Here is a 27,337-nt window from a genome sequence, read left to right on the forward strand (position 1 = left end):
ATTATATGGTGTCCCACTCCCTGTATGGTCTGAGTTAGGGGTGAACGAAACCTACTTACCCATCCGCTGAAGGGGTCCGCAGGGGGGGGGAGGCGATCTGTCCCTCCACCCAGAATCCTCCCCAGCCAGCTCCGCAGCGAGTCTGTGGAGCTGCCGGCTGGGCGCAGTCGGACTTCTGGCTGCTGCCACGCAAATGGCATCCAGCGTAGCGGACGCCATTTGCGTCCCTGCCCTTGGCCGTGTAAATATTTATGTAGCCTATCACGGCAAAGAGCAAGGATGCAAATGGCGTAGCAAACGATGCAAGATTTACGTAGCCTATCACGGCCAAGGGCAGGGACGCAAATGGCGTCTGCTACGCCGGATGCCATTTGCGTCCACAGCCCGGCAGCGGATGGCTGCGGAATGAAGATGACGGATCTGGACCGGCTGCCGCCAGGTAGGGTCCAGCCCAACTGGCCTTTGCGGGGTGGTGGTGGGGAGCAGTCCATTCCGCCCGGGACTCCGGAGGGACTCACTGGAGTCCATGGCAGATTTCTCCACCATCCCTAGTCTGAGACAACCAATTCTGCTCTGGAAAAAGCCCAAGTATTTTTCTTGCATCGTATTTTGGGGGTACCTAAATGTGTAGGATATGCAGCCATCCGTTTGGAAACAGGCATAGGATTTGTTGAAAGCAGAGTATGAGCCCAGGCACTAAATTCTGGTTACACCTGTATTTTTCTTCACCAGCATCTACTTTTGCATGTTCTATGCTAACAGACTCACATTCTAGTAAATGGTCCCATATAATTTTACATAACATTAGCTCAACTGGTGTTTTTGAATCTCTTCTAATGCTTGAGCAACAACAAGCCTCCAAACGTCTGATCCAAAGATTATATGATATTGAAAGACAAGATCTGTACTCTCTGGCTAACAGAACTTGTTCTCCAATGGCCGATGGGATTCTGCCCAGTTATGGTATTTCACCTTCTTATCTGACATCTCTTAGGAATAGACAAGCTCATAGAGCATTTCTCCTTGCAAGACTGAATGTTCTACCACCAGCAGTGCTCCAGGGCAGTTTTCTGAAAATTCCACTTCAAAACAGATTGTGTCCATGCAAAGCAGGCATCCCTGAAACTCTGGCACATGTACTTTTATATTTTAATTTTTACTCTGGTTTGAGATGCCACATAACTTGTCCTTTTCTGAGCAACTTTCCAGGCCATCTAGATGAAAGGTTGGTAATCAACTGCCTCTTGGATAAAAGTCCACATGCCACTAAACAGGTGGCTAATTTCTTTCTAATCACTATGCAAACAAGAGCCAAGTTGTTTGACTGTATTAGTTAAATTGAAGAAATTGTAGCTTGTGTCTTGATATTTGTATACTTGTCTTGTGTATTTTAACTTGAATGGGTCTAAACGACGGTAATAAAGAGTAAAGAGCCTGTTATGATGCATTTCAGCTGAGACAATAGATCTTTATGGCAAGGAACTGTGAAGATAAGGAAGGCATATATGTGAAAATGGGGGGGGTCTGTTTCCAATGAACCCCGAGCTGAACTGAACTGGCCAGATTTGGCATTTGTCTGAAACAAAGTAAGCGTCTTTCAGATCAACCAAAAGTGAATCTGGGTCTGTCTGAAGCTTCAGGACTGATTTGGAGGGATACAGATAGACAGTGTGACTACACAAATTAATACATTTCCACCTGAAGTTCTCCAGGATGGAGAGACTGAGAGCTTTGCTACACGAGGCATTTATTGAGCACTCATGATTCCTTGCTCACAGTTATTTATGGATTTGTTAAGACGATGTCATGATCCTCCAGTTTCACTTCTGTTTTTTAACAGCACTTTCCGGGGGAGGGGGGGTTAGAGCAGGGAAAATGGGACAATTCCTAAAAGTGAAAGAAATGGCAGTTTCCTACTTGGGTTTGTGCTATTCCTCTATAGTACAGTGCTACCTAAAGGTTATGTAGCAGAAAAGCAGGAAAGGAAAAGCTCTTTGTGTAGAGCTTGGATCTCAATTCTGCAACAAAACCAAAAGTAGTTGGGCATCCTCTGCAGGCCCCACCTCCCTCCCCAAACCCCACCCCCCTAGCCTGGGGACAGTAATCCCCTTATCTCTGATCTGAGATAACAAGGGGTTATCTTGTTATAACCCTCCCACACTCAGGCAGGGCTTGCAGAACTCAGTCCTGCAAGCATGACCAATCCTCTTCCGGGCCCCCATCCTGCTCATGCCCAGACTGGGACACGAGTGGGACAGGAAGGAGGTGCCCAACTCAGCTGGTGCTGGCAGAGGCCAGCTCCTGCAACTGCCCGCCAAGTCCCTTCCTGCCCCGCTCTCAAGGATGCTTGCATCCTGAAAAATTAGGGCTGAATATTTCAGGGTACAAGCAAGAAGAAAGGCTTGGCATCTTTGGTATACAAAATATTATTGGGACGGAGCATTCCCTCACAAGCATGAAATATAGTGTTGAAAAAATGCCCGTTAAAATCAGTGTCTCCAGTATTTGGAAAAGTGCTATGAAAATATTGCACAGATGGTATATAAGCAGAGTTAAAATCAGACACATACACAAAAGTGCAATCCACTGTGCTGGAGGGTTTGTTTGGAATAAACTACTACCACATGGATGTGCAAGGTGGTGGCAAGATTTTGGGTTGTAATCTTATGACATTTCCAAAATACTTAGAATTACTTTAAGACTATATCCTATGTTCGCTATTTTGCATATATTTGATGAGGACAACAAGGACTTATTTCACAAAGAATTGACGCTCTATCTGCTTGTAACAGCCAGTGTAGGTTTTGTTTTGTGAACCTCCCAAAGAGCTTCAGCTATTGGGTGGCCTAGAAATGTAATAAATTATAAGAGAAATAGCATTATACTGGAAGATGGCATTAAATGCACTGTAACTGACTAGTACAATAGAACATGGTGAATAACACTGGCTGATTTGTTAAAAGGACAATTTTAATGAAAATTGGTACCCATTTATTTCCTTTGTTAATGATAGGGATGTACGAAACGACTTACCTGTTTCGTTTCATAGATCCGCGGTGGGGAGGGGGAGGCGCTCCATCCTTCCCCCCGAAATCCTCGACGGCCAGCTCCGCTCCACGGCGACTCCGCACAGCCGCCAGCCGGGGCAGCCCACAGTGACATCCAGCCACTGCTGGGCTGCGCAGGGACATAAATGGCGGCTGCTGTAGCCGCCACCATTTGCATCCCTTTTTTTGCCATGATAGGCTACGTAAATATTTACGTAGCCTATCATGGGGGAAAAAATGGGAACACAAATGGCGGCGGCTACGGCAGCCACCATTTGTGTTCCCTTTTTTTTTGCTGTGATAGGCTATGTAAATATTTATGTAGCCTATCACCGCCTCACAGGGACGCAAATGGAGTCCCTGCGTTAGCCGCGATAGTAGCCGATCACGGCTAAAATGATGACGCAAATGGCGGCTGCAGATGCGGCCGCCATTCGCAGAGCAGTGCGAACGGCAGCAGGTGAGTGCTCCGTTTCGGGCTCCTTTCGCGGGGGGGGCAGGGGGCTTCATTCCGCCACGGGTTTCGGGGGGCCGAATGCACTGGCATTCAGCCTCACCAAGATTCAGGCCGGGGAGAAGCGCCCCGTCTCCCCGGCCGCAAAACAAAAAATAAAAAAAAGACCCCGTGATAGGCTACGTGACGATTTACGTAGCCTATCATGGCTAGATTTCCAAAGTCAGCCGTGATAGGCTACGTAAATTGTCACGTAGCCTATCACGGGTGACTTTAGAAAAAAAAAAAGCGCGTACGCAAATGGCAGCGCCCATGGGGCGCCGCCATTTGCGTTCCTTATTTTTGCACGTCTACGTCTACGTAAAGATTTATGTAGACTACGGCGAAAATAAGGGCAATGCAAATAGCGTGCCCTTATTTTCGCCGTAGTCTACGTAAATCTTTACATAGACTAGACGTGCCAAAATAAGGAACGCAATTTTATTTTAATTTTTTTTTAAGTCACCCGTGATAGGCTACGTAACAATTTACGTAAATCGTTACGTAGCCTATCACGGGTGTTTTGGTTTTTTTTACTTTAGTTTTTTTTTTTTTTGCAATGGTGGTGGCGTAAATTGGTGGTGATACGTAAATCGTTACGTAGCCTATCACGGGTGTTGTTTTTTTTTACTTTAGTTTTTTTTTTTTTGCAATGATGGTGGCGGCGGCCGGTTGGGAGACCGGCCGCCGCCCCCACCCGCGCCGAACCGCCGCCGGGACCCACCGCCGAGAGGGACATTCGCTGAAGTTAAGTCCCATCCCGGGGGGGGTGCAGGGGGCCAGCGGAGAATTTCCCAACCAACTTCGGGGGGCCGAATGCGTCGGCGCTCGGCCTCCCGAAGATTCGGGGAGAAATTCTCCGCCATCCCTACCTGTATCTCAGGCTGAGTTCCATGAGGAAGTGTGCAAAGCATGGGGAGCAGAGTTACCTTTGTAGCTAGGAGACTGGACAGTTAGGCCAAGCTCTAACTGTCAAAAACTAGGGTTTAAAACAAAACAAAACATTGCCCTGGTCTGTGTTTTGTCTCTTTTTCTGACAAAATGCTCCAGAAAAAAACAAATTTCATGCCAGTCCATGGGGTTCATCAGTACCTCCTTTTGGATATGGTGTGGTGTGACTTGTCATATTTGCCAATGTACTCCCCCAAAAGAAAAGAAAAATGCCAGCAATGTAAAGCACAATCCTAAAAGTAGGGATGTTAGAGAATTCCGCCATGGATCCCAGGGGGGCTGAATTACAGTGAATTCAGCCCCCTGGAATCCGTGGTGGAACGGAGCCCCCCCCACTCCACCCAGCGAAAGCCCCACGAAACGGAGCCTACCTGGCTGCGGCTCCAGCTCCGGCAGTGGCGGCTCCAGCTGCTGCTGGGCTGGTGCGGACGCAAATGACGTCCTGAGTAGGGGACGCCATTTGCGTCCCTATGGTAGCCCGTGATAGGCTATGTAAATATTTACGTAACCTATCACAGCTAAAGCAGGGACGCAAATGTTTACGCAGACCTAAATATTTACGTAGCCTATGACGGATAAAACGGGAACGCAAATGGAGTAGGGGACGCCATTTGCGTCCCTGCTTTAGCCGTGATAGGCTATGTAAATATTCACGTAGCCTATCACGGGCTACCATAGGGACGCAAATGGCATCCCCTACTCAGGACGCCATTTGCGTCCGCACCAGCCTGGCAGTGGCTGGAGGCCCCGCTGCGGGTTGGCCCAGCCGGCGGCTCTGCAGCCTGGCTGCAGAGCGGAGCCGGCCGGGCAGGATTCCCAGGGGGGAGGAACGGATCGCCTCCCCCCTGTCGAGGAATCCGGGGGGAGGAACGGATCGCCTCCCCCCACCTGTGGAACCTGGCGGAGCCAGGTAAGCGGGGTTTCGTACACCCCTACCTAAAAGTGGGCCAGTCCTTGCATGTGCAAGATTTGGAATATTTCCGCCTCCCTTCAGGAAATCCTTGCATGTGCATCAAGTTAGTGTTTTTATGTTCCATGCCTGAGCTGTGTTTCATCACCCAGTTTTAGGAACCCACTGCATGCATTTTGCTTCACCGCAGGGATCCCTATTAGGAAGAACAGAGAAGTGGTGTGCAAATGAGGGTGCATGCTGATCCTTCTGGGGTGCAGCGGAAGGGGTGCAGCTCACTCCCAATTTTCCCAGACTTCTCTGAAGCCCACAGTGACAGGGCCCTGCAATCCTTCAGGAAGCTGGGCAGCCCCAGACCTGGTCAATGCCCCCCCTTTTCCTTCACAAGTTATCACACCCACACTTCCCCCAACCTCCTGTGGGATAAAACTGGAGGCCAACTTGTTATCGCTGTCAGGTAAAGTGAATGGAAGTAAAGACCATCAGCAGAATAGGGTGGGAGAGAAAGCAGCTGCAGTCTCTCCTACTTAGGGATGTCAGAGAATTCCGCCACAGATCTCGGTGAGGCCAAATGCCAGTGCATTCGGGGCCCCAAAATCCATGGCGGAACGAAGCCCCCCAGCCCCCACCCCGCGAAAGACACGAGAAACGGGACACCTACCTGCTGCCATTCGCGCTGATTTGCGAATGGTGGCCGCGGTCGCTTCACTATGGTGGCCACCATTCGCTTCACTATAGCTGTATTTGCATCCCTGCGGAAGCCGTGATAGGCTACGTAAGTATTTACATGGCCTATCATGGCAAAAAAAAAGGGGGGGAACGCAAATGGCGGTGGCTACGGCAGCCACCATATGTGTTCCTTTTTTTTTTGGCCGTGCTTGCCTACGTAAATATTTACGAAGGCTATTAAGGCAAAAGAGAGGGGCGCAAATGGCGTAGTGGCCGCCATTTGCATTCCCCCCCTTTTTTTTGCCGTAATAGACTACGTAAATATTTACGTAACCTATCACAGCAAAAAAAAAAAAGGGGAACGCAAATGGTGGCCGCCGTAGCTGCCACCATTTGCGTTCGCTGTTTTGTTTTTTGCCATGATAGGCTACGTAAATATTTACGTAGCGTATCATGGCAAAATACAGGGACGCAAATGGCGGTGGCTACGGCAGCTGCCAATTGCATCCGTGCAGGCTGCCCAGCGGCCGGATGTCTGGCTGCGGATGGCCCTGGCCGGCGGCTCCATGGAATCTCTGTGGAGCGGAGCCAGCTGGAGAGAATTTCGGGGGGAGGGACGGAGCGCCTCCCCCCCCACCGCGAATGTCACCATTCAAAAAGGTAAGTGACTTTCATACATCCCTACTCCTACTACTCTCAAAACAGTAAAGATACGGCAGGATTGCTGGGCAGCCTTTTCTTTAGGAAACTGGTTTGAATGTCCCCTGATTTTATGCCATGGGTGGCCAAAGAAGTGGCTCTTTCACTGGTCAGCTGCAGCTCTTGAGACAACAAAGGTGTCCACACATTTAGTGGCTCCTGGCATCTTCTCTGATGGGCTGCAGATGTTGCTTAAGGCAAAGCCAGAGCTTCCGGCATGCAGGAGAAAGGAGAAATAACTAAAAGGCAGGAATAGTATGGAGGAGACAGGCCAAGGAGGAGGCTGCTGAAGAAGCATGATAGGGGAGGAAACAGAAGCAGCACCATGTGGGTGACATGGAAAGGAGGAAAGAGTTGCTGGCTCTCAAAGAGACTACTGAAGAGGTGTGAATGGTCAGAGCGAGCTAGGTCAGCCAAAAAGGAACAAATGCAAGTGAGGGAAGAGAGGTGGCTTCCAAGGCTGGAGAAAAGTGGGAAGTCGGAGAGTGTTGCCCCCTTTGGGGTACCCACAGCCACTTTGCAGAAGTTAGAACTAGGCTGTGTGGCCTTGGCCTTCCCTCCCTTTCCCCTCCACCCCTGCTCTGCAGGCCGGGCTGAGGAAGACAGGGACAGAAGCCTAGAATTTTTGACTGGCCATGCTGTCAGACCAAAAACTATGGTCACCACCTTTCTCCTTCTTGTTAGCAGGAAGCAAGCAGCTGCATGCTACAGCCAAGGATCCCTCCCTGGAACTTTCCTATGGGAATGGAAGGAGGGGACCATTCTGTTTTCCACTGAAGCCTGGAGAAGGGGCCCAGGACCACTCTGCTGAGCAAGTGAAGAAGGATCCTCCCTGTCCCCCTGCCTCTCTCCTAGAGGCAAGGGCATGTGCAGGCTTCAAGAACTGCTTGGCAAAGTGCCCCACTGCCAAACAGCAGTTGCAGGAGCCTCCCCGCCTTGTTCTCCTGGGGCTAGGGATGTACGAAAGTTCCGCCACGGATCTCGGGGAGGCCGAATGCCAGTGCATTCGGCCACCCGAAATCGGTGGCGGAACGGCCCGCCGCCCCCCCCGGGACGGGACTGACCTTGGGCGGATCTTCCTGGCGGCGGCAGCTCTGATAGCAGCGGTTCGGCGGCGGCGGCCAGTCTTCCAACCAGCTGCCGCCATTTCCAGGTTAAAAAAAACCAAAAAAACGTGATAGGCTACGTAAAGATTTACATAGCCTATCATGGCTAGATTTAAAAAAAAACACTGTGATAGGCTACATAAATGTTTATGTAGCCTATCACGGCTGACTTAAAAAAAAACACGCGCGTACGCAAATGGCGGCGGCCATGGCCGCCGCCATTTGCATTCCTTATTTTGGCACGTCTTAGTCTACGTAAACATTTACGTAGACTAAGACGGCGAAAATAAGGGGAACACAAATAGCGTAGATAGCCATTTGCGTACACGCGTTTTTGGTGTGCGTTTTTTTTAAATCAGCCGTGATAGGCTACGTAAACATTTACATAGCCTATCACGGCTGACTGCAGGGACGCAAACGGCGGCCAGATGTCCGGCTGCTGGCAGAGCCGGCTGGCCAGGATTCTGGGGGGGGGGAGGGACGGAGTGCCTCCCCCCCGGCGAGGATTCCGGGGGGAGGGACGGAACGCCTCCCCCCCCACTGCAAATTACATCTGCGATAAGGTAACTGACTTTCATACATCCCTATCCACAACGCCCCGCTATACGACCAGGCTACTGTGAGTAGCTTATTGAGCTACTGAGCATAATCTGAGCCGTCCCCCCACCCTCTGTCCCGCCACAGTCCTCCCACCCAAGCAGTGGTGCCGTTTCACCCATGGACAAAATTGCAGCTTTCTGCTTTTAATCTTCCAAAATATCCCAATGAGAGGGGAGAGGTGTGGGGTGAAGAACAGGAGCTTAATTCAGCGCTTCCAGCATCATCCCAACAGGGTGGTGGCTCTAAAGTGCTGAAAGTTTGCAGGACTGGGACCAAACTTCATACATGGCTAAGGATGTCAGAGAATTCTGCCACAGAATCCAGTGAGGCCAGATTCTTTAGAATCTGCCCCCCCCCCGGAATCTGTGGCGGAACAGCCTCCCCCACCCCGCCACCCCGTGGAATCCCCCCGGGACGGAACGTACCTGGAGGCGGATCCTGCGGCTCCGACAGCGGCAGCTCTGGCTGGTCTCCCAACCGCTGCCAGGCTGCTGTGGCTGCAAATGGCAGCCGTCGTAGCGGCCGCCATTTGCGTCCTTGCAGTAAGCCGTGATAGGTACGTAAGTATTTACGTTGCCTATCAAGGCAAAAGGCAGCCACGCAAATGGTCTAGTAGCCACCATTTAAACACTTAAGTAGCCTATCGCGGCTTATTGAAAGGACGCAAATGGTGGCCATTTGCGGCCACAGCAGCCTGGCACCGGCTGGAACTCCAGCTGCGGCTGGCCCCAGCCAGCAGCTCTGTGGAGCTGGCCGGGGAGGATTCTGGGGGGAGGGACGGAGCACCTCCCCCGCACCGCGGATTGCCTGGCAATGAGCCAAGTAGGGATTTTGTACATCCCTATACATGGCCTCCCCTAGTTGGGAGGCATCTGGCACACCACCAAAACCCTGTCTGATTACTCACAAAGGGGCAGAAACCCTGTGTGCATCAAAAAGGGGGTGGCAGCTATAACACCTTGGAGGTTTGCAGGATCAGGACCAAACTTCACACACAGCCTCCTCTAGTCAGGAGGGACCTGATGCACCATCAAAACTCTGCACAATTACCCCAGAGGAGGGAAAATCCCTGGTGCACCAAAAAGGGGTGGCACAAATAAACCCTTCATGATCTGCAGAATCAAGACAAAACTCTCAATTGCGCACTTCCCCCCATAGCCGTTGCTGGCATAGATGCCTTTATTGTGTCAAAATCACAAAACTGCTACAGTGGGGTTGTGCATTTCACCCCTTTTCAGACATTGCTGGCAGCGTCACTTCTGTTCACTATAGTGCATTAGTGCCAAGGCAAAATCACGCAAAAGCAAATTTGCACAAAAGCACAACTGTGCATCCCCCCCGCCCCGCATTTTGCTTCTTCATAGAAAAGTGACCAGAGAAGGAAAAGGGGGGTGGGAGCTATAAATCCTGGAGAGTTTCCTGGAATGGGGTGAAATTGCATAAGTGGGGTGCCCTCCTGGTCAGTATTCAGATGCTGTAGTGGATTATTGCAAAACAGCGCTTCCTCATGGAAAAGGGAGCAGTTCTTTCCCTATACCCCTATTTCCCAAGTTGCACAGTTTCAAAGTAGTGATCAGGGAAGCCTGCCATTGTGTAACCTTGATGTAGCAGGATTGCACAAGTAGGGATGTACGAAAGTTCCACCAAGGATCTTGGGGAGGCCGAATGCCAGCGCAATCGGCCCCCTGAAATTGGTGGCAGAACGGCCCGCCACCCCCACCCCCCGGGACAGGACTTACCTGGGGCGGATCTTCCTGGCGGCGGCGGCTCCGGCGGCAGCTCAGCGGCGGCAGCTGCGGCGGCCGGTCTTCCGACCGGCTGCCACCGCTGCCATTTCCAAGATTAAAACAAAAACAAAACAAAAAAACGTGATAGGCTACGTAAAGATTTACGTAGCCTATCACGGCTAAATTAAAAAAAAACAATGTGATAGGCTACGTAAATCTTTACGTAGCCTATCACGGCTGACTTTAAAAAAAAACGCTAGACGCTACACTATTTGCGTTCTCCTTATTTTCACCGTCTTAGTCTACGTAAATGTTTACGTAGACTAAGATGTGCCAAAATAAGGAACACAAATGGCAGCGCCCATGGGCGCCGTCATTTGCATACGCGCGGGTTTTTTTTCTTTTAAATCAGCTGTGATAGGCTACGTAAACGTTTACGCCAGGAAGATTTGCCGAAGGAAGTTTCGCCGAAGATAAGTCCCGTCCCGGGGGGGGGGGGGACGCCAGGACGATTCGCCAGGAAGATTCGCTGAAGGTAAGTCCCGTCCCGGGGGGCAGACCGTTTCGCCACCGATTTCGGGGGGCCGAATGTGCTGGCATTCGGCCTCCCGGAGATTCGTGGCAAAATTCTCTGACATCCCTGCTTTCAGATCTCAAAAAAAGTAGGGATGTTAGAGAATTCCTCCACGGATCCCAGGGGGGCCGAATTCCAGTGAATTCGGGCCCCTGGAATCCGTGGCGGAACAGAGCCCCCCCACCCACCTCCCCGCGAAAGCCCCGCGAAACGGAGCCTACTTGGCTGTGGCTGCAGCTCTGGTGGCAGCGGCTCCGGCCACTGCCGGGCTGCTGCAGCCGCAAATGGCAGCCGTCGTAGTGGCCGCCATTTGTGTCCCTATGCCGGCCCGTGACAGGCTACGTATATATTTACGTAGCCTATCATAGCTAAAGCAGGGATGCAAATGGTATCCCCTATGCCATTTGCGTTCCCACTTTAGCCGTGATAGGCTACGTAAATATTTACATAGCCTATCACGGGCTTGGGTAGGGACGCAAATGCCGTCCCCTACGCAGGACGCCATTTGCGTCTGCACCAGCCCGGCAGCGGCTGGAGGCCCCGCTGCGGGTTGGCCTGGCCAGCGGCTCCGTGGACTGGCTGCAGAGCGGAGCCGGCCAGGCAGGATTCCAGGGGGGAGGAACGGATCGCCTCCCCCCCGTCGAGGATTCTGGGGAGAGAATGGATCACTTCCCCCCACCTGTGGAATGCGGCAGAGCCAGGTAAGCGGGGTTTTGTACATAGGGATGTCAGAGAATTCCTCCACGGATCTCGGGGAACACATTCGGCCCCCCGAAATTGGTGGCGGAATGGTCTGCCACCCCCACCCGAGACGAGACTTACGTGGGGTGGATCTTCCTGGCGGCGGCGGCTCCGGCGGCGGTTCAGCGGCAGCGGCAGCCGGTCTTCTGACCGGCTGCCGCCACCGCCATTTCCAGTTAAAAAAAACGAAACACAAAAACGTGATAGGCTATGTAAAGATTTACGTAGCCTATCACAGCGCCACGGCCACGGCCATTTGCGTTCCTTATTTTGGCACGTCTTAGTGTACGTCAAGATTTACGTAGACTAAGACGGCGAAAATAAGGGGAACACAAATAGCGTAGCGTCTGCTACGCTATTTGCGTTCCCCTTATTTTCGCCGTCTTAGTCTACATAAATCTTGACGTAAATGGCGGTGGCCGTGGCCACCGCCATTTGCGTACGCGCGTTGTTGTTGTTGTTTTTTAAGTCAGACGTGATAGGCTACGTAAACATTTACGTAGCCTATAACAGCTGACTGCAGGGATGCAAACGGCGGCGGTTGCTACGGCCGCCACCAGTTGCGTCCCTGCTAGCCAGCGGCCGGATGTCCGGCTGCTGGCGGAGCCAGCCGGCGGCTCCGCAGAATCCCTGCAGAGCACAGCCAGCCGGCCAGGATTCCGGGGGGGGGGGAGGAACGGAGCGCCTCCCCCCCGTCCAGGATTCCGGGGGGGGGGATGGAGCGCCTCCCCCCCCACCATCAACATAATCCGCGAAAGGTAAGTGCCTTTCGTACATCCCTATTTGTACACCCCTAAAAAAAAGGGCTCTGCAGGCTGGAGCAGAGCGGCCGCAGCGGTTTTGGCTGCTCCTGCCAGCCAACTCTGTAGGTGACTGGAATAAGCCACGCTGAGTGCCAAATGACATGATAACTCACCGTGGGTTAAATAACCCCTACTGCAAACTCTGGGTTATCAGGGTGGCTTATTTTGACCAAATAAACCATCGTGGATTAAAAAATTCCCAACAGATGACATGATAACCCACAATGGGTTAAATTAGCCATGGTGGCTTATTCAACCCATCATGGGTTATCACATCATCCAAATCCAGTCCATTGTAGTGTTCAGAAAGGATCTTGTGCACTAAATTTGTGAAGGGAAGGCAATGAGTGAGACATCTCACTATCTTGCAGTGAACCCTTTCTAATCTGATGCTGGAATTTGCTGTGGCATCAAATACTATATGTAATTCTATCTTCCATTCATGGAAGGGTGCTGCAAAATCATGACACAACAATAAATTGAAAGAAATGCAAGTATGAAGAAGAAAATTGAAGTTACAAGCCAGAGCGGGAGGAAGATTTTGCATTCACTGCTAAAGGAGACAAACCCCTGTGCTTTATTTGCCATGCATCACTCATTACAAAGCGAAATGCTACTATGACTCAAATAATAAAAACTTTTAATCTGAATATCCTCCTGGATCTAAAAAATAAGGGAAAATAAGCTAACGACATTAAAATCATACCCATACAAATGCACATCATTGGCATTCACTAGCTGACACAACAACAGAAGCTGGTTTATGTTAATATTATTTTGTATTATTTATATAAAATATTTAATGTGTGTGTGCAAAAGCTATCTGCATCTTGTGGCTCTTAAACATTTAAGGGTGCAGTCTGTGGCTTGGAGGGTCTGAAGGTTTGGCTACCTCTGCTTTATGTCAATATCTTCGTTTCATGCTAACATCAAAGAGAATTACTTCAACAGAGCAAAGAATGTAACCAATATTTTTTAAACCCAAGCAAGCCAAATTAGCAAAGGAAAAGCAGGCGCATAGTATGGAATGTTCTTTTCTCCACCACCCAAGAAGGAAACCTCCACGTGAGAAAATATTGTTAAAATCATGAAATAAGAGTGTAGCTGTTGGGGACGGGGGAGAAGAGGTGTGAATGTGTGCCTTTGTCTTGTGGGTGTTTCTAATTGTTGTTGTTGTTATTGTTACTACATTTATATCCTGCCCTTTTTCCTCTTGCATGGAACCCAGGCATAAGTGGGTTTAGGAATTGAAATCCTCCCCTCCCTCCCCCTGTCGCCCCTGCCCCACTCCTCACAGAGCTGCAATACATACCACACCAGAGCAGATGCTTTCGTAAAAATTACAGGCACAATTCAGTATGTGCAAGCCCTGGTGAGATGGGAGCTAGACAACGGCACGGCACAGCTGCCCTTCATTTCAGTGGAGCTTGCACAGGTAGTTGGATTGTGCCCAAAGTCTTTGTTGACAAATGTCACTATCAATTACTGCTTTTTCTTAGAAATAAAGTTTGGCTGATGACAACAGATTACATTCCCTTGGAATAAATAAGAGGCAGAGTAAAGCAGCACTGATGAAAGAAGAAAGAATTTAACTCTGCACAATGTCTATCCCACCGCTATGTTATTGAATGCAATCGGAGCCTATTTTCTTATTGTCAGAAAAAATTATCTGGGTGGAAGCCCTGTTCTGATTCCACAGCATAGCTCACAGATGCCAAGAGCTCCCCACAGGTCACTGCAGGGGCTGCTTTGCTCCAAAGACCTCTGTCTTAACTCTCTCTCTTGTTCAGTCGTTCAGTCCTGTCCGACTCTTCGTGACCCCATGGACCATAGCACGCCAGGCCTTCCTGTCCTGCGCTCTCTCCCGGAGTGTGCTAAAGTCCATATTCATTGCATCGGTGATGCTATCTAGCCATCTCATCCTCTGCCGCCCTCTTCTCCTTTTGCCTTCAATCTTTCCCAGCATCAGGGTCTTTTCCAGTGAGTAACTCTCTCTCTCAGGGCTAGCCTAATTTCACATGCGATGCAAGCATCTCATTTTGAGGATAGCAAAATGGCCAGATGCTGAGGATGGAGAGTTTCATGCTGCCCCCATCTTCTGCAATATTGCAAGACAAGGAACTTGGAGCACCCCTGTAATTGTGGGGTACGGCTTCTTCAGACAGCAGAGTACTTTGGGCCAGCCCAGCTGTCAGTAGCAAATGGCTATGTGATCCCCTACAAAGAGCTACAATGTACTGTCAGAAAGTTGGAAAGTAGTAGAGTACAGCCCTGGACCGAGCAATAAATCATTATTGGGGCAATGATGCAGATAGCTCTGAAGGAAGATCCTGGTACAGAAGCAACAGAGTGCCTCTGTCTCCATAAATCCTCTTTACTTTGGTGCTCATGGAAACCTCATTGAGGTTTCAGAATGTGGAGGACAGTCTGCATCTCCTGCACTGCCTGCCTCCAACAATGGACCACTGCTTTATCTCACAGAAGGGGCATCAGCCCTCGTCGCCTATGATGAGCTAAAGCACTCCTGCTCCAAATTTTGCGGCAGAGAAGACGGCTGCTGGGCATGTCACAGGCCTATATGAGCAAATTACATGCGTGTAACATGACTTCCATTTGAGTGGCTATCACATAAGTTCCATTCATCAAAAAGGTATAAGATAATATAATTATGAGATACAATTGTTGTGAGGGCAAAACCTGCCCCTGGCCATTTTGATCATGTACAGAGTTTCATGCCCACACTTCAACTCCATCACATCACACACATGCGTTGGCTCCATATAGATGCATAATGGGTGTACACCACAAATGAAGCATGCATCTTCTGAGCTTAAGGAAAAATCTCAAAGAAATGTCTATATCTCTGTAATTTACCCCAAACTACAAATTTCTTCATAAATGGGATAGAAAGAACTTGAGATCAAAAAAACTGAATGTGGGAAAAAGCAAAACTGACAGGTTTGTCCATCCAGGCAGAGAGGTTTGAGTGCTTACTTAGTTCTTAAAAGTCTAGATTTGAATCCCTGCATAGTCAGTCATGTTTGTGGCAGTGAATTAGGACTGCCACCTCTTTTTTCTGGCAGACTCCTCACCTTCAATAGCTACATGGCAGGCAGTTATATCATGGCCCTCTCCATGCTGGCAAAAGCTGTACCTATTGAATTTGGCCTGTGCAGATGGATGAAAATTTAGTTTGGTTCACTGTTTGATAAGAATTTACCAAACTTTACCATTTTTTTGGTGGGACAGAAAGAACTTGAGATTTTAAAAACTTGAATGTGGGAAAAAGTGAAACTGACAGATTTGTCCATCCCTAGTGTTGGAAAAGCAAATTCCCCAGCATATATGACTATTATTAGTAAAAGAACACAAGATGTGGCTGCTTCTCTCTGAAACCCAGAGTTTCTGGTATCTCCTTCAGGTACACTATGCACCTTCAAATGTCGATCCCTCAGTGGGCCTATAAAAAATTGAGCAGTGCCCCAGACACAACCATCCCTGTTGTGGGAAAACCTGTTCCCAGTAACCCGCCCATGTCCTGCATATATGCTTACACAAGAAGTGCCCCCTGTCTCAGTTGACCGGATCAGCACAATGATGGACAGACAGCTGGATCTCTGCCTTTAAGGTAGACAAGACTTACATTAGGGTTGGACGCATTTCTTGGGAATGCTTGTATTAGGAAGTCAAATATACAAAGAAGTTCTTGCAGCAAAAAGAAACAGCACTCTCGGTACTTCACTACATAAACAATCGCACTCAAATTCAATACCAGTAAGTTAAACAACCATGAGTAAAAATATAAATGAGAGTACAAACAGTAGCCTTAGCCTGCAGTGTCATCCAGAACATTTTCTGCAGCAGCATCTAGTGAGGAAGGCACAAATCTTCACAATTATCCATTTTCTCCTCCTATAGCATAACTCCAACAGCACCTTTCTGTAAACTGGCAGATCAATGCAGCACACAGCATGTTCAGCAACATCTACTGAAACACAAAATCTTCTTCCCTCTTTTCATGTTCTCATAATTCAGCTGAAATCTTTTGGTGGCCTGAGGAACTAGGAGACCTCTTCCATTTCCAGTCCAGATTCAGAGCAGGCTCTCGTTCTGCGACTGGATTTCAACCGTAAGGGCAAGGGGGTGGAAGCTTGCCAGGACTGGTGTAGTGAGAAACCATAAGAACATAAACCTGGGATCAGGCCCAGGTGTAACAAGGCTGGCGTGCTGATACCAACAGCAGCCAGCCAGAAGACTCTCAGGAGCTCACGAGAAGGGCACAAACTCAATGTTCCTCCACCGTTGCTTGTCCCCAGCACCTTGTTTCAGAAGGATAACACTGCTTCTGATTATAGAGCTGCACTCTAGCTGTCACAACTGGGGATGGATGAGGAGTGTGTTTGGTTCTTTTTTTTATAGGAGCTTCCCAAAATCCACAAATTTCTTCATAAACAGGATGGAAAGAACTAAAGACTAAAAATGTGTTGATGTGGAAGTAAGTGAAACTGGCGGATTCATCCATCCTTAATCATTACTAATAGCTGTTGACAGACCTTGCTTCATCCTTAAGCCCCCACCCCACCCCCGCCCCAGTCTAATGGTCCTCACCACATATTGTGGCACTGAGTTTCATGAGTTTATTGTGTGTTTTCTGAAGTACTTAATTTTTATTTGTACCAAACTGCCTGACAATCAGTGTCAATGGGTGACTGACCCTGACTTCTAAAGTTATGAGAGGGAGAAAGTTGTCTCTGGGAAACCATACACACCCCAGCTCCCTGAATACTTCTGGAATGATAATGCTACTCCTAAACTCCCTTCCCAGTGCTTCTGCCCTAGACAAGCAGCAGAGAAAGGGAAGAGTCCCTTGCCTCACAGTCAAGACTGCTTTGTGGCTGCCACAGGCTGGCCTCGAAGGCCAAACCTGTGCTGGCAGACAGTAATCTGGCAGACACCGCATCTCCAGTCATTCCATAGATGAATCCGTGACAGCACCCTTACACAGTCCTGGAATCGTCCCAAATCTGAAGGAGTCAATAGCCCTTGATCCATACCCCTGACATTTCTTTGGTTTATCCTGGCCTGCTGGCTGCTTAAGGAAGGTTTCACTTTAGACCATTTGGCCTCATCCCTCTCCTTGCTGATTAAGCCACCCATTCCCCTAGAACAACACTTGCACTCGATTCCCAACCATATTATGACAATGGCTGCTGCAGGCCGCTGACAGCATTTCAGAGGTGGAGATCTGAAGTCTGAAACACTTAAAACCAAAATGCATGCTGACTTGATTAGCCTGCATGAAATAAGATGGGTTTCCTGCTATTATTTCTTTCTCTTTCTTTTTCTTTCAAAACTGCCTTTTTTAACCTACCGAAAGGTTATTTCAGGGGACAATTAATCAAACACAAACTGTGTGTCATTTCAGTCACACTTGGTTCAGGCCATTACGTGGACTGCGACCACACACCACAACTAGGAGAAATATGTGAAGAATATCAGCCGACAAACATCAGAGCCTGTCTCCAGCAGCTGACCACTCTGCTTTATCTGATAGTGAGTCAGCCCTCACAGCCTGCAAGATAAAACAGTTCTGCTTCATATTTTTAATCTGAAAAGAGTAACAGCACAACATCTATAAACACAAGCTTAGTGGCAAGAAACAATAAAGTGCAAACGTGGGCAAATTCTAAGCTTGCAGCCAAATCCTATGCACAGAGAGCCCATTAAGTTCAAGACGTCTTATTCCTGAGTAAATACGAGAAGGACTGCGGCCTTGGTGGCTGCTAGAATAAAGGACAGAGAAAGAGATCGTTGTCATTCCCATAAGCCAGTTAAGGTTAACATATACCTCATGGTTTATTGTATTATCTTTGGAATGTCCACTTTCTCTGACCAGAAATGCATACATATAAACACTATTGTGTAAATACACACACACACACGTGCCTGTATTCATGTAGATTGTAAATCTTATTTTCACACGTCCAACATGGTAGTTAAGCCAAGGTCCTCAAGTTGTCAGGAACAGTTAAGTCCTATACCATGGTCCATGACAACAGACATTGCTCAGGGTTTAGTTTAGTTTAATTCCATTGCTTTTTGTTGCTTATGTTGCCAACAACCTTTCTCCTGAACTTTTCTTTGATTAGGAGTAGAATAGAATACACTTAGCATTGCCAAACAATGGCATGCACAGTCCACCAACACAACATCCTAGCAGGTTAATGAGACAAATCACTTTCACTTGATTTGTTTGGCAGTGAATGAATATGAGCCGTGGCTTCCCACAGTTGGGCCTCAGCATCAGTTTCATCATTACACGAAAGTTGGGGCTCCCATTAGATAGAACTACCGTTTGCTGCATATGCAGATGGACTAGAGGAGAGAGTGCTTCTGAGCATGTGCTTTGTGCCCTTCCTTCAACTTCTGCTCCACCCACCTGTGATAAACAGCTGGGGTTTCTGTACATGAATACTGAGGTACATTCCACTTGCATGAGGATGGGTTAGGGAAGGAAATCTTTACAAATCTAAATTTTACATAATAATGTCCCACATCTCTGAGTTTGTCTACTGTCTACGTCCTCCTCCTCTTGAAAATGCAGGAGGGAGTGTTTGAGGAACCACCAGCAATTTCTTAACTTGCTGAGAGAAACACATCTAAATGTTCTTTGCCCTAGGAACTGCATAGAGAGCAGGACTGGTTTCACCTATTTTGGAGGGACAGCTATGGTTTTGTGACATCAGCACCCATAACCCCAATCCCCACGCTCAACTCAGACCCACTGTCTCATCACAAATCATGCCCCTTCCCCACCTGGCTGCTTCTTGGCATTGCCCACCCTTCAGTGGGCCGACCCAGTAGCAGCCATAAAATCATAGAATAGTAGGGTTGGAAGGGGCCTATAAGACCATCAAGTCCAACCCCCTGCTCAATGCAGGAATCCAAGTCAGAGCAACCCTGACAGATGGCTCTCCAGCCTCATCTTGAATGCCTCCAGTGTGGGAGAGCCCACCACCTCCCTGGGTAATTGGTTCCATTGTCATATTGCTCTAACAGTCAGGAAGTTTTTCCTGATGTTCAGCCAGAATCTGGCTTCCTGTCACTTGAGCCCATTATTCAGTGTCCTGCACTCTGGGATGATGGAGAAGAGATCCTGGCCTTCCTCTCTGTGACAACCTTTCAAGTACTTGAAGAGCGCTATCCTATCTCCCCTCAGTCTTCTCTTCTCAAGGCTAAACTTGCCCAGTTCTTTCAGTCTCTCTTCATAGGGCTTTGTTTCCAGTTCCCTGATCATCTTTGTTGCCCTCCTCTGAACCCTCTCCAGTTTGTCTAAGTCCTTCTTAAAGTGTGGTGCCCAGAACTGGACACAGTACTCCAGATGGGCCTAACCAGTGCTGAGTAGAGGGGAACTAGTACTTCATGGGATTTGGAAGCTATGCTATGCTTCTATTAATGCAACCCCAAATAGCATTTGCTTTGTTTGCAGCCACATCACATTGTTGCTTCATATTCAGCTAGTGATCTACAACAATGCCAAGATCCTTCTCGCTTGTAGTATTGTTGAGCCAGGTATCCCACACCTTATAACTGTCAGGAGCGCCCTAGCTGCCTCTTAAAGTCCCCTCCAGTAGCCTAAACAAGACGCAGCCGTTGCCGTAGTGCCAAGCAGGCTGAGCGCCTCCTCTCTGCGCCCTCCACCTCGCGCCTCTCTCTGCGCCAGCGCCTTGCATCTAGCAACAACTGATCTCCCGCTCTTTTGCTGCCAGGGTCACTATATCTCTCAGGAATGCGAGCAGGGGGGGCCTCTCCCTGCAGCTGCGCCTCTGAGAGACGAGCAGGCTCCTCTCCCATGGGTTGTAGCTCTTCCTCAGAATCAGAGCTGCTATGGGCTCAGTTCCAACCCTGACAGTAACTGTGCTTTTGGTTTCTTTTTCCTAGGAGCAGAACTTGACATTTATCTCTATTAAATTTCATTCTGTGGTTTTCTGCCCAGCGCTCCAGCCTATCAAGATCACTTTGAATTGTTTCTGTCTTCCAAGGTATTCACTATCCTGTCCAATTTTGTGTCATTTGCAAATCTGATCAGCATTCCCTGCACCTCCTCCTCCAAGTCATTAATAAAAATGTTGAACAGCACTGGGGCCAGGACTGAGCCATGCGGTACCCTGCTCGTTACATCTCCCCAGTTTCAGAAGATCCCATTGAAAAGCACTCTTTGAGTCCGATTCTGTAGCCAACTGTGGATCCACCTGTTTGTTGTTTCATCTAGCCCACTTTGAGCTAGTTTGCTCATCAGGAGATCATGGGGCACTTTGTCGAAAGCTTTGCTGAAGTCGAGGTATATTATGTCCACAGCATTCCCACGGTCCACAAGGGAGGTTACCTGATCAACAAATGAGATCAGATAGTCTGGCAGGATTTGTTCTTGACAAATCCATGTTGGCTTCGAGTAATCACTGCATTGTTTTCAAGGCGCTTACAGATGGATTGCTTTACAATCTGCTCCAGAATTTCCCCAGGGATTGATGTCAGATGTCTGTAGTTCCCAGGTTCCTCCTTTTTGCCCTTTTTGAAGACAGGGACAACATTAGCCCTCTTCCAGTCATCTGGCAGTTCCCCCGTCCTCCACAATTGCTCAAAGATAAAAGAAAGTGGCTATGAGAGTTCTTCTGCCAGTTCCTTTAGCACTCTAGGATGCAGTTCATCTGAACCTGGAGATTTGAACTCATTCAAAGTAATGAGGTGTTCCTTGACCATATGCCTATCAATCTCAAGCTGCAATCCTGCCCTTTCAGCCTCTACTTTGCCTTTGCCAGGGGGGTCATAGGCCCTTTTTGGGGGGAGAAGATTGAGTTGAAGTAGGAATTGAGCACTTCTGCCTTTTCCTTGTCATCTGTTATCATTTTGCCATCCTTATTTAATAGCTGAACCACCGTTTCTTTCCTCCGTCTTTTACTATGCACGTATCTGAAGAAAGCCTTTTTGTTGCTTTTAGCATCCCTCGCTAACCTCAGCTCGTTCTCAGCTTTAGCCTTCCTGACACCATCCCTGCAGTTCTGTGCTACCTGCCTGTACTCTTCCTTTGTAGCTTGGCCTTCCTTCCACTTCCTATATGTGTCCTTTTTTGAGAAGGTTCAGAGGAGGGCAACGAAGATGATCAGGGGACTGGAAACAAAGCTATATGAGGAGAGACTGAAAAGACTGGGCATTTTTAGCCTTGAGAAGAGAAGACTGAGCAGAGATATGATAGTGCTGTTCAAGTACTTGAAAGGTTGTCACAGAAAGGAAGACCAGGTTCTCTTCTCGATGATCCCAGAATGCAGGACACAGAATAATGTGCTCAAGTTACAGGAAGCCAGATTCCAGCTGAACATCAGGAAAAACTTCCTGACTGTTAGAGCAATACGACAATGGAACCAATGACCTAGGGAGGTGGTGGGCTCTCCCACACTGGAGGTATTCCAGAGGAGGCTGGACAGCCATCTGTCAGGGACACTTTGACTTAGATTCCTGCATGGAGCAGGGGGTTGGACTCGATGGCGTTGTAGGCCCCTTCCAACCCTACTGTTCTATGATTCTATGAATTCAGGTGCTGTTAGAGGCACTTCCGATAAGCTGGAGTGAGGGGAGTGGTCTTGCCACCTCTGATGCCTACCTCCTCTCCCATTGCTTTATAATGAAAAGCCCAGTGATCAGCTAGGCTGATACGAAGAGCAAGGACACCCCCTCCCTGCCTGACTGAGTATAGGGGGAGGGGGTGCTCCGGGTAGTGATGGCACAGGTGCCTGATCTGGTCCAGTAGTCTGGTAGACTCCCCACTGTCCCGAGCCACACCCGCCATGCCCTCTGCCCCACTCAGCCCCTCTCAAGCCCCTGTGCTTGCCAAGGCACCCACATTTACCTTGGGCCCATCTGGCAAGCTCTGCAATCACCATTTGACAAAAAAAAAAATGGCGATCACAAAAATGCACATGTTTGATCTTACATAAAATGGCACTGTGAATGGCAATGGACCATTTATGCCTATAATCTTGCATATATCAGCCATTCACGGCGCCATTTGATGTGTATTTTGTCCAGGTTTATCCAATTCTCCAAAGTGTCAGCTTCTTTTTAGAATGATTATGATTCCTGTAATTTAGCCAGACCATTTAGGAGCTTTCAGAAGTGAACACAATGCACAGATGAATTCCTCCAGTCACTCAGTTTACCATATAAGTCAGTCTCTTGCTCTCCTTCACCACGGTTCCTTGCACTAACCAGCCTAATGCTACCTTCTCTCCCCTAGCTCCCTTTATCCATTTGTAGGTTTCTGTAGCAGTTGGGGCTTAATAGGCAAACTGGAAAAGAACAATTCTGTGGGACTGAATGCTACAAGATTCTATGTAAGATTTGTGGCATGTTTCGCTGATTCCAAACAACTTTAATTTTTCAGAACCATTAAACTTGGCAAAGGGAACAGAATTCATGTGAGGAACTGCTGAAAATTTAGGAAGTCTTTCCTTTTTAAACAGTCTTTCATCTATTGTGACAGTGGTGTGATATCCTTCCTCCAGGAGTTCAGAGAACAGTATTTTGGATTCACGATAATCCTGAACAGTAGGCTCAAACTACATGCAACAGGGGCAAGCCCATTTCTTTAAACCTGAGCCTTCCCCAATCACACATAAGGGGCGTGTGTGTGTTGAGGGTCCCATTTAAAGAGCCAAAGGGGCAGCTGAAGTTATCTTTCTCCTACAATTTCCCCCAGGCACTTTTTCTCCCTGCCAAGCTCACTTCCAATATCAGAGTCCAATGGAGGGGAAAAGGCGTTTGGGTGACTGACTGCAGGATGGAGGCGGGGGAGTTCAGTTCCCCTCACCTGCATGGCCCACTTGCTCTTAAAATTAGCCCCTCCTTCAGATCTGCTGGGGGAGACCCAGTATACACATCATGTAAGCTTGGGAAGACATCTTTGTCCAAGGCTTCCAGTGACTTTCTTGGGGCTTTGGAACTCATCTATTTATTCTCTCATTTATCGTTCAAAATATGTTTTCAGTCAGATAAGTAAAAATTAATCAATCAACAGGTGCTTACAAAGGTCAGGAGCAACACACCTTCTAATTAAACTCTACTTACATCAGAAACAATGGTAACATCAGAACACCTTTCTGCTGGTTCTCAGTCCTCCAAAATTCCTTGTCCAGATTTCAGTGTTCCCTCCACCTTGCCCCACTCCCCTTCTGTGATTAATGCATTACCCCACAAGCCTATCACATGAAGGATTTTCAAACATACTTTTAAAATCCTGATCCCTTATTCCTCACCCTTCTTTAGGCAAAAATGATCAGGTAAAAAGCAAACAAAGGTTGAAATCCTGTGCAACAGTTTGAAATGGTCAAAGCTCTCCTGCCTAACACTGAACCAATCTCTCCAAACTCATCAGATGATGCGGTGGCTAAAATGAAAAGGAGCAACAGTAGGAAAGGAGAAATGGCTCTACTCCAGTCAGTGCTACTGCCACTGCTCACCATCAGCAAGTAGATCTGAGGACAAATCAAATTTTATTTTTATTTTCCTGACTGAACGGCAGTTGTTGATGGCCAAGATTTAGAAGGGGTTTTATTAACCTGACAAGTTAGTAGTGACCAACTAAGACTTCTCATGGTTCTGTGGGTTTTGAAAGAAATGGGTTTAAATTCAAGCTCAGCCATGAGCTCGAGTAGTTCACACATACTGTATACACTACAGCAGTGATGACTTGCGTATCTGAATGAGCCGTAACAGATTACTAATGGAAGATAACCTTTCCATATCACCCAATGCCTACTCAAACAGAAATACTGTTCAGTGCGGACAGCTCATGCACACAGCTGGGAGTCAGATCAAGTGCTGAGTAACTACGTGATGAAAGATCAAGCGATGTACATAGAGCACGAACTAGCCCTTGACACTGCACACAGCATTGCCTTGCAGCCTCAGTTCTCCATCTGAGAATGGGGAACAATGTTTCTTAGGAGCAATACTGTAAATGGGATTAATAATAAGTGGTGTCACTTTCAAACCCATAAAACCCTCTTCTAAATCCTCTTTTGTATGTTACAACAACAAAAGATGGATCCCCACATGTCATTCCATCCTGTGGTATTTAAAATGCATTTGCGTGTTTGAAAACAAATGGGCGCCAGAAATTACACAGCCAATCTGGAGTGGAAACACAGACCTCATATTTTGCTGTAACATGTGAATCACTAGTCACTAGTCTTTAAAGATAGTAAGTGCATTAAGCTTCACACAGAAGACAACCAGGGCAATGTCTTGGAGAGAGCTGCCTACAAACTGTTCTGCTTGAGCCTTCAATTTCTCCTACAGTCTCCCCCAACACCACCAGTTGAAACTAGGATAGTGCTTTTCAAGCAGGAAGCATTTAAAATGAAATCTGCCTTGATTCAGGGAGGGAGGAGGGAACCCACCTGCTAAATTCTGAGAGAAGAGCTCTCACTCAACCGCAACCAGTGCCAAGTTTCTAGAAAAAATGGAGCTCAAGCAGCCCGTCTGGAAACAACTCGACTCTCGCCGGGAAGGCCCCCCCCCCGTCTCCCAAACGGGGAGGGTTCGCGCTCTGCACTCGTTCAGTGATAGAGGGGTGCACTCTGCACCTGCTCCGGAGCACTTTAACCTCTTCTGACTCCGCTGAGCCCTGGCACTGGAAGCCTCAGCCCAAAGCACGCCTAGGAAAGTGCCACACACAGTATTTCCTCGCCCCCCCCCCCCACAGCTACCCTTGCCTCCTCTGCCTGTTCTCCTTCTGCTGTCTCCCCTGGCGTGGGGCGCTAGACTGCGAGTTCCTCGGGGCAGAGTGCGGGGGACCAGAGGGGCGGTGTGCGTTTGGCCGCGAGCAGCGCCACGCACCCTGACAAGCGCCGGTAGCCTCGTCTCCGTCGCCCAGCCCCAGCCCCTCCCGCCCCTTTCCTTTCCTTTCCTTTCCTTTCCGGGAGCCCCTCCAAAGGCACGTTGCTCTGCTCGCTGGCGCTGAAGTTCTCCGGCCGCCCCAAAGCGGGGAACCTCTTCCCCGAGAGGCGGTTTGCCAGGCAGCCCCCGCTGCCCCCGCCCCACACGGCCCCCCCGGTTCCCAAGCTGGGGGTCAAGGAGGGAGAAGAACTTACTGGGCGAGAGAACGGGAGGCCGGCTCGGCGAGGCAGCTGCATCTTCCCGGCGCCCGCGCCCGCCCGCCTCCCTCGTTGGCTGCCTGGCTCGCTCCGCCGCAAATCCACTCGCCGCGACGGGCCAGTCGAGCCGCGGAGCTCCTCCGCCGCCTGGCGCCTCCGCGCTGGCGGTCTCCTCCGCCGCGGAGCGTCGCGCTCGCCGGCTCCAGTCCGCCCGAGCACGCGCCGCCCGCCGCCCGCCTCTCAGGCTCCCCTCGCGGAGATGCAGCGCCGGGAGCTTCGCGGCCGCGCAACGGAGGAGGAGCGGAGCGCGGCTCCGGCTCGCCGGGGGAGCCCCATGCCGGCGCCGGCTCGTCGCGAGGCACCGAGTGCTCCGCCTGCCCGAGAGGGAGCGAGAGAAGCAGCCCGACGGCGGCCGGGCGAGGAGCAGGCTTCTCGCGCTGCCCGCGCTCGCGGCTGGGCGCGGAGGGCTGGGCGCTGTCGAGAGGCTCCTCCGCGCCGCGCCGCGCCGCACCTGCCGGGGAGGGGCGGGCGGGCTGGCCGCGGCCTCAGGCGCCGCCTCTAGGGCCTGGCGAGGGTAGCGCCGCCGCAGCCCAGCGGCGACAGCCCCCGGCCGGCGCCCGGCCTTCGCAACGGGGGGCGCCCGCCGCAGGTGCCTGAGCTCCGGCCGCGCCGTCGCTCAGCTGCGCAGCCCGCACTGAAGGCCCCGGCCGGGCTGGATCCTTCGCCTCTCCGCTTTAGCCCGGCACGCGGGCAGTGAGCCTGGGGAAACTCCCCCTGGAGCGCTCGGAGGGCTGCGGCTGCCGCCGCCGCTGCTAGCCGGGGCAGATGGAGGGCCTCCGACGGTCTGACTCTGACTCGGCATAAGGCAGCTTCCTGTGATCAGCGGCAGAGTTTGCTGCCACGATCTGCCTGCAGGCTCCACTCTGAGGGCAGCTGGCTGGGCGCTGGCAGAAGGGCATCATTTCTTCTGTGAAAAAAACTTCTAAAGATTTTTCATCCAAGAGGCAAAATGCTTTGGGACGCAAGCTGCAAGAGCAAAGGGCAAATGATCACCAATTAATTCCCAGGGTAGCCCAATCTTATGTAGGTTTACTTGGAAGTAAGCGAAAGAAGAAAGACTTTGGGGCATATATTGGAAATGTGATGAATTCTCCCTACTCAGCATACACCACTTTGAATGAAATTATGGGGGGGGGGATCAAAATTTTTGACTCCAAATTGAACTCTGCATGTATCCTTAAGCATGCACCAGAATCCCCAGAAAGCACCAAGTTTCCTGTGCAAAATCAAAATGTCAAATGCTAAACACCTTGCATGGCAACAATAAAATACTGAAAAATACCCACTGTCTGATAACAATTGTTGAAATCAAATATCACTGGGTGTCAAAGCAGATATCAAATACTGGGAGAAGAATATTCAGAGCAGCCAGTTCTCGGAGGAGAAATTTTGAAAGTAAATTAGGGCACAACCCAATGCATGTTTAGACATAAAAATGGCCTACTACTCCCAGTGATGCTTCTGGGTCAGGAATACTGGGAGCTGTAGGACTTCTTCCTGTCTGAACATGCATAGGGTTGTGCCCTTACTTTTATATCTACACTAAATTCATTTGGGCTCACTTCCAAGTAAGTATTAGGACTACAGCGTTCCAGTGTTAGGAGTTATGGACACACATTCATATACACATCATGAATGCTTTCCTCTTGTACTTGTGCACGCGCACACACAACATATTAACAGACTGGAGCGCTGGGCACAAAACAACAGAATGACATTTAATAGGGATAAATGCCAAGTTCTGCACCTAGGAAAAAGAAACCAAATGCACAGTTACAAGATGGGGGATACGTGGCTCAACAACAC

General features: G+C 49.3%; 1 protein-coding gene across 1 annotated transcript in view; it reads right to left on the reverse strand.

Moving 5' to 3' along the window:
- Window positions 1–25,978, reverse strand: part of TRPC4 (transient receptor potential cation channel subfamily C member 4) — a 193,204-nt gene extending 167,226 nt beyond the window's left edge. Inside the window, exon 1 of the mRNA XM_084835473.1 lies at window positions 25,469–25,978. The gene's annotated coding sequence lies outside the window, so the exon portion shown is untranslated. The remainder of the gene's footprint in view (window positions 1–25,468) is intronic.
- Between the last annotated feature and the right edge of the window lie 1,359 nt (window positions 25,979–27,337).

This window comes from Heloderma suspectum, chromosome 2 (genome assembly GCF_057233095.1).
Source record: "Heloderma suspectum isolate Gila_16-S chromosome 2, 16-S_ref, whole genome shotgun sequence".
NCBI lineage: Eukaryota > Metazoa > Chordata > Lepidosauria > Squamata > Helodermatidae > Heloderma > Heloderma suspectum.